A 7,075-nucleotide genomic window follows, 5' to 3' on the forward strand; every position below is an offset into this window, starting at 1 on the left:
GGCAAGCCCCCACTGGTTATTCAATAGTGGTGATCAAGTGAGTAATAGGTGGGACATAGATTTCATTGCCATCGGGTCTGATCCCAATCTGGTCGTAGATGAACGGTCGGTCATGGGATACTCACATGGACTGGATTCGGCCAAGAACCTCGTCTAATTCCTGAATACTCACAATGTCCGTAAGTCCGAAGCCTTCGGAATCAACGATAGGTGTTGCAACCTTTGGAATATTTGGAGTTGTGCCCGAACTATGTTCACCTGCTGGTGATTCGCATAGTGCGTCTGGTCAGGATTCAGGACCGGAGCATGATCAGGAGCCATCTCAAGGACGAGACCCACCCCCTCTGATGCTGGTGCATCGTGATGAACTCCCCCGGGATCGGCGATGAACTCTAAGTTCCCGAACCGAATCTCTTCACTGGGGGCGACACTTCCAACATGGTCTAAGTGACCGGTGGGATTGGCATGCAACACCACGTTGCCGAACGCGAAATCCGTGCAGGGATAAAGATGTTCGTCGTGCGGATAACATTGTTAATGATGAGCTGATTAACTAATCCTTCTTGCAATCCTACATTAGAGCTCTCAATGAAAGCACCAATGTCGGTGTCAAAACTAGTTGATCTTGAGTAGGGGGTCCGAACTGTGGATCTAGGGTCGATGGGTAAGAGGAGATGAAGAAGACGATGTTTTACCCAGGTTCGGGCCCTTTCGATGGAGGTAAAACCCTATGTCCCGCTCTTGTTGTTATTGAAGGGACAGTACAGAGATGATCTACTACGAGATCGGATGTTGTGGTCCAAACCCTAACTGCAATGAGCTTAAAGTGTCTTACGAACTAGGGCCCCTTAGCTTATATAGATACCAGGGGTACCGGGGTTACACAAGGTCGGTTACAATAGAGAAGGAATTTGCCAATTACCAAGTCGCCTTGGGTTGTACGCCAAGTCTTCACAAGAGTCCATCTGGAGTCCGGTATTTCCACTGATAGTCGAATAGGCGTGAGAGTTCGGTCCATGAGAATAGGTAGATGACCCAATTAACCCCTAGTCCCGGACTTCTTCACTTGGAGTTAGCGCGGCACGACGCCCTCACAGCCAGAGAAAGCCGAGTATTTATGGAGCGCTTACAGTTGTGATCCTTGGAAACCGGAGAGCGAGAAGGCAGAGGGCGGACAAAAGATGGTGTCACCGGCCAACGTCCTTCAGGTCCACGTCCAACGTCCTACACAGCCCGGGAGCCGACTCCTCGTAGTCTGAGGCCGCCCAACTCTTTGCTGAGAACTTCCTGACTGATGTCTTGTTCTTGGGAATGGACACCGGGCCCAAGACATATGATTCCTGGGGTTGTGGCACATCCACAATGCTCGAGAGGGACGAATAGGTGGGGCAGGTTGGTACATTAGAGAAGACCACAAAATAGGGAGTGCCAAGAGTGTTAGCTGTTGTCCCGACCTATCCGTCGAGGAACACCTTGTCCCACGAAGCCGGTGCATAAAAAGCCATGATCCCCACGTGAGTACCTTTCGCCATCGAGCCATCCGAAGCCGCACTGGCCTTGAGAAGCCCATGGAGATCAGAGCCCAGGCCCTCCCATACAGTGAGAGTTAACTTGGCCAATCTCGTCTCCCCCATTGTATCCTTGGGCCCATCGTCACCATGCGGGGTCTAGATCGAGGGAGGCATAGGAGGAGCCTGGTGGGTCAGATGGCCTTTCACGTGGACGTACATCTGAATGGATTTGGATGAACGAAAAAAATCTCGGGAAGGAGCTGGAGCGAAGGCCAACATGCGGGCCAGCTTGAGGCACCACATGCACATCCTAGCCGGACCCAGGCGATCCAAAGAGGCCACATCCACCTCGATTGGTTTTCCAATAAGCTCATCGAAGGCCATCGGGAAGGAGCTGGAGCAAAGGCCAAAAGGCATGTTGTCGAGGAGGACCTAGACATCCGACGAGGCACGAAATGGATGAGCGCTCGCATCAGCAGCTTTGACAGAGATCACAATCTGGTTCGTGGGGAGGGTCAATCTCGTGCACAGTTACACCATCTTGTGGCTCCATTTCGAAGGGAAGACGAGCTTGAACTCGGATCATAAAGAGGTTGAAGCTGCCAATCCCATCCTTCTAGACCCCACTCTTTCAGCTCGCTTGGGATAATATCGGGAGAAACAACTTGGGACAACACAGAGATGACAACCACATTGGAGCCTGAAGGGGTCATGTTAGGCATCCCCGCCTCGCCATACAAGGAAAATAAGGAGCAGCCAACGAGCCCAAGGTCGAACTACTTGAGGTGGCTTTCCAAACGGCAGATGGGACATAAGTGGGGTCACACTTTGATAGGAAGTGCCCCGGCGATGGCACGCAAAGCATGTTAGGGAAGAGGAGGAGACAATAGCTAGTGTAGTGAAACCCTCAAGGATGTGGGCGAGGGGGAGGGAGAATGCGATCTCCAACGGCGACGAATGCGGATCCTGGGTTGGAGGGGTTGAAATGATGTGAATTCTTGGGGTGTGAATAGCTCAAGCCTAGGCGCTGTTGGTGCCGCCCGTCAAAGTTCGAGCCACTGTCGACACTGCCAGGCTGCCTCCTACCGAAGTCGTAGCCCCCATTGTTCTTACACGCTGCAGGGTGGGAGATCCACAACCTGCACCCACAATAGGGCGACCCGAGGACGTTGTGTGGCACACTATCACCGTCGCCCTGGTGTCACGCGCCATACCACCCTAGGAGAAGACAACATTGTTGCCCGTCGTGGCAGCTCTAGAGCCGGCCATCTCCGTCGTCTTCACCACGGCCGTGCGGTTCCGCTCATCTCGCCAAAGCCACTTGGGGCCAGCCGCCTAGGCCTCACAATCCCGATCCACCTTCTCGCATGTGGCACGCTCAGGCTCAAGCTTGGAGCGGAGCGCCGCCTCATACACCAAGTCCGACACCCCTTCCGTCGGGCCCTCACGATGGCGCTTGGTGTTAGAGGCCAACTTGCTCGAGGAGCCGCGAGAGTTCTCCATGGCAACCACCACAAGGAAGAATATGGTGACAGGGGAAGGGGGATCAGATCTAGTGATACACGGAACAGGGAAAGGGTAGTGCCGCACATCGCGGGAGGAGGCCGAAAACCGTAGTGAGGGGTCCTAGCACCATTTAGGGATCCATAAGTACCCACTTTCAACGGGCCACCACGCCTGAGGGGAGGGAGGCCATGGGCCGGCCCAACAGCCTAAATGAGAGGCCCACGAAAGGGAACCGGGGAGGGAAGCAAACTTGAGAGTAGAGGGAAGTGGGTTAGTGTAACACCCCAAAAATTTGGCAATATTTTTATTAATTAAATTATTTTTCCAAGAATATTAATCTTCATTTCTAGATCCTTTCTTGGTTCCAAAACCATCCTTTTCTATAAAACTCTAAAATTTTCCCCTCTGATTAGGAACTTTCAAAAATATCGCGGGACTTGGATGTTTAATTTTAAAAAAATCTTTTCATTTTAAAAATTTAGTGAGAAATATTTTCTAGTTAAACTTGCATCACTTAATTCATTTAAATGACTTCTTTCTTCTTTAAAAAATATCTATTTCAGTAAAATCCTTTTAAATATTCTTTTAAAAATTCTGATTTTTTTTGGAGATGTCGTGTGATGCCTTTGGATCACTTTTATGCAAAAATCCATCCTGGTCTTTTGAAAATTTTGAGAAAACCATCCTCATTTCTATTTCGGTCCAGTTTAGTAATTTGAACTGCAACCCTATTTTATTTTTCCCTAATCACCATGAGATTTTTCCTGCTTGTAGTAGACCCTATCAAACCCTTAAGTCCAAGAGATTAGACCCATTAGTATAGTTTAAACCCATCAATCTAACCCCTAGAGTTTTTGACCAGAGATGAACTTTCGTAAAACTTGGACTAACAAGTTTCTATTTTTCCCAAACTAACTCTACCATCATTGTTATCGTCCAAAGAGACTTTGCCATGCCAAATTTGATGGCCAGCAAATATCTCTATCTCACCCTGGCATTTTGTAAAGCACCTAGAGTGCATGACCAGAATTGGCATGCTTATTAGCACATTATAGACTAAACCCCCTCTCCAAACCAGCATGTTGTAGGTCCTTCCCTTGCCCTCTAGCCTACCCCTATGAAGTCTCATACGAATTGGATCCCCCTGGCATGCTGTGGCAATTCGAAGAGCACCTTCGGTTCTTGTCCAGAGCGCTTATAGAGTGTGCGGATTGCACGCACTAGCGCCGAGCTGCTGCGCCCATCTGCCCCACACCCTTGACCTTTCCTAGCTTGGAGGGCCATGCCAGCGCATTCACTCAGTTTCTAGCACCGTCCGATAGCTGCTCCATGCCGCTCAGAACCACCACGATAGCCATCTTGGCGGCTAGCCACTGTACACGTCCGCCTCTTCTCAGGTCGGCGCCGCTCGAGCCATATTCGCCGGCTAGCTAGCCGCCTTGGAGTAGTGTGGCACTCGTCCGCTAGTCCCTAGCCAAGAAAAACCTCGCCATGCCGCGCCATTTGCAAGTGATGACGAGTTGATGAATATACTTCTCGCACCTCGTTGGTTACCCCAAGTGGAAGGTGGAGATGTAGTCAGCTACAAGTTTCCCTTACACGGAGACTGTAAGGTTTGTCGAACCAGGAGGACTCCGATGATCAAAAAGTAGGTGTCCGTTGCTCTAGCGCTAGCAGTAGACGTGGACCTGCACACCCAACAAATAACTTTGCTCCCAACGAGTATAGAGAGGTTTTTAATCTCTCCGGCCTTGTAGCTTGCAAAGGATAAAAACACAAGCGGGAATAGTGATAGTGATTGCAACGGAAAAGTAAATGAAAGCAGTAAATGGTGGAGGTGTAAGGAATGGTGGTGATATGGACCCAAGTCACATGATGTTCACTAGTGATGTCTCTCTCCCAAAATACGATAAACAACTATGCTTTGTTAAACAAATTACAGCTGGGCAATTGTCAGAATTATAAACGCACTGCAATGCTATTTATGCTACTTGAAAGTTAGAGGCTCAATAGTAATGGGGAGTACGCCAAGACAAGGAGACCATTTATTCATCAGCATCTACTTACTAATCATCCAACTTGAGATATCCATCCGGAACATCTCGCTACTATTAAGTTGCGAGCCCCACCCAAAGTGTAAACTCAAAGCAACAGACAACTGCATTAATGAACTATGCGTAAGGTAAACAATCCTAGCAACAATGGTCACAAGCACTGTTGTTTTCTCCCTCGTGGGAACAACACATCCCCTAGTCTCATGTTTTTGTCACTCAAGCTAGACATCAGGGGGCTGAACTCACAATCATGCATAACGCTCCCTCTTGGAGTTACAATCTACTACTCGGCCAAGGCAATAAAGAGCAGCGGAGAACGTGCATGAATCACTAAAGAACATAATATAAAAGGATAATCAAATATATAACTCATCACAATCTGAACATAATCTCATAATCCATCGGATCCCATCAAACCGAGCATAACAATAGCAGGAAAATTACATAGATGCCTTGATCATGTGGGGCAACTCACAAGGACTAATCATTGAAGCACAATATTGGAGAGAAGACATCACATAGCTACTGGTCATGGACTCATGGTTCAAGGAGGACTACTCATGGCACGTTCGGGAAGTGTCCGTGGTGGTGGAGAAGCTTCCGGAGGTCAACCCTCGCTCCGGCAGGGTGCCGGGAACAGGTCTCCTAACGCTCCTGATCTTGGAAGCGTTGGGGCGGCGGAACGATGGAGAAATTCGCGATTCTGGATATGCTGGAACGGTTTCCAATCAGAGGGATACATATAGGCCTAAGGAGGGCGTCATAGGAGGTGGGCCCCACCCAGGTGGCCTGTGGGCGCGGCAAGGGGCCAGGCCGCGCCGGGAGGTCGCCAGGGCAACCCCTGGCTCCCCTATGGCCCATCTTCGATGCTCCGGAAGCTTCCGTCAAGCTGATTTTTATATATTTTTCTTGGTATTTTTGGGCTTTGGAAATTTGGGTAAAAGCCCCTGCAAAAAAGACATCAGCAGAAAGGAACTGGCACTGGGTGCACTGAGTTAGTAGGTTAGTCCAAATATGTGTAAAACAATATAAACATGTAGCAAAACAAATAACAATGTCACCCAAAAGATCATGGAACAAGCATAAATTATAGATACGTTTGGGACGTATCAACATCCCCAAGGTTAATTCCTACTCTTCCTCGAGTAGGTAAGTGATAACACAATAATTTATGTGGTGACATGCTAACACACATATAAGAACTTCAAAGTAAAGCAATTAAGATATGCAATTCAAGTCCAGACAATAACAAGCAAGAGTCTATATCTAGTATTGAAATTAGCAAAGTAAGAACATAAAGGTGCAAGAGCTCTCGCTGTCTATGAATCGAATATATCCAAATGGTGTTTGCGTGCAAGAAATGGGAGATGGGTTGAGAGTATAAAATATATTTTTTAAATTTTGAACTCAATCTACTAAACTTCACACTTGGTCTCCTTCAGAATCTTATTTTGACTCATCCCCAGACCACTAGTCAGTCACAAGTCAAAATGATCCTCTCCCTTTCGACTTTGAACACTCATGTAATGGATCTGCGCAAGCAAGATATGTTGGCACTTAGGATGACAAAAAGAATAATGCCGGGGAAGGAAAACAAAAGGGTGTGAAAGGCTTACATCAATGAGGACAAGCATAGGCGAGAGAAAGCCAAATGATAGATATGATGTGAGGAGTAGGGATTGCCATGCAACGGTTACACATATGAGTTAGGGTAGCTATCCAATGGAACTAGTGGGGGTGAATCCAAATTGCTTGCTCATTAAGAACTAGATATCATTTGAGGAGGCTCGTCATTGGAATATACAAGCCAAGTTCTATAGTGTAAGGGTCCCCACATAGTTATGCATGAATGATAATCTCTATGTAGTACAAATATAACAATGGAGTACGAGTGTGGATCTTTCAAAAGGAATAGTAGTGTTGCCCCCTTCTCTCTTTTTATTTATTTTATTTCTTTTTTGGCCTCTTTGGCTCTTTCTATTTATTTCTCACTTGCCCTCTTTG

The sequence above is a fragment of the Hordeum vulgare genome, chromosome 2H (genome assembly GCF_904849725.1).
Source record: "Hordeum vulgare subsp. vulgare chromosome 2H, MorexV3_pseudomolecules_assembly, whole genome shotgun sequence".
In the NCBI taxonomy this organism is placed as follows: domain Eukaryota; kingdom Viridiplantae; phylum Streptophyta; class Magnoliopsida; order Poales; family Poaceae; genus Hordeum; species Hordeum vulgare.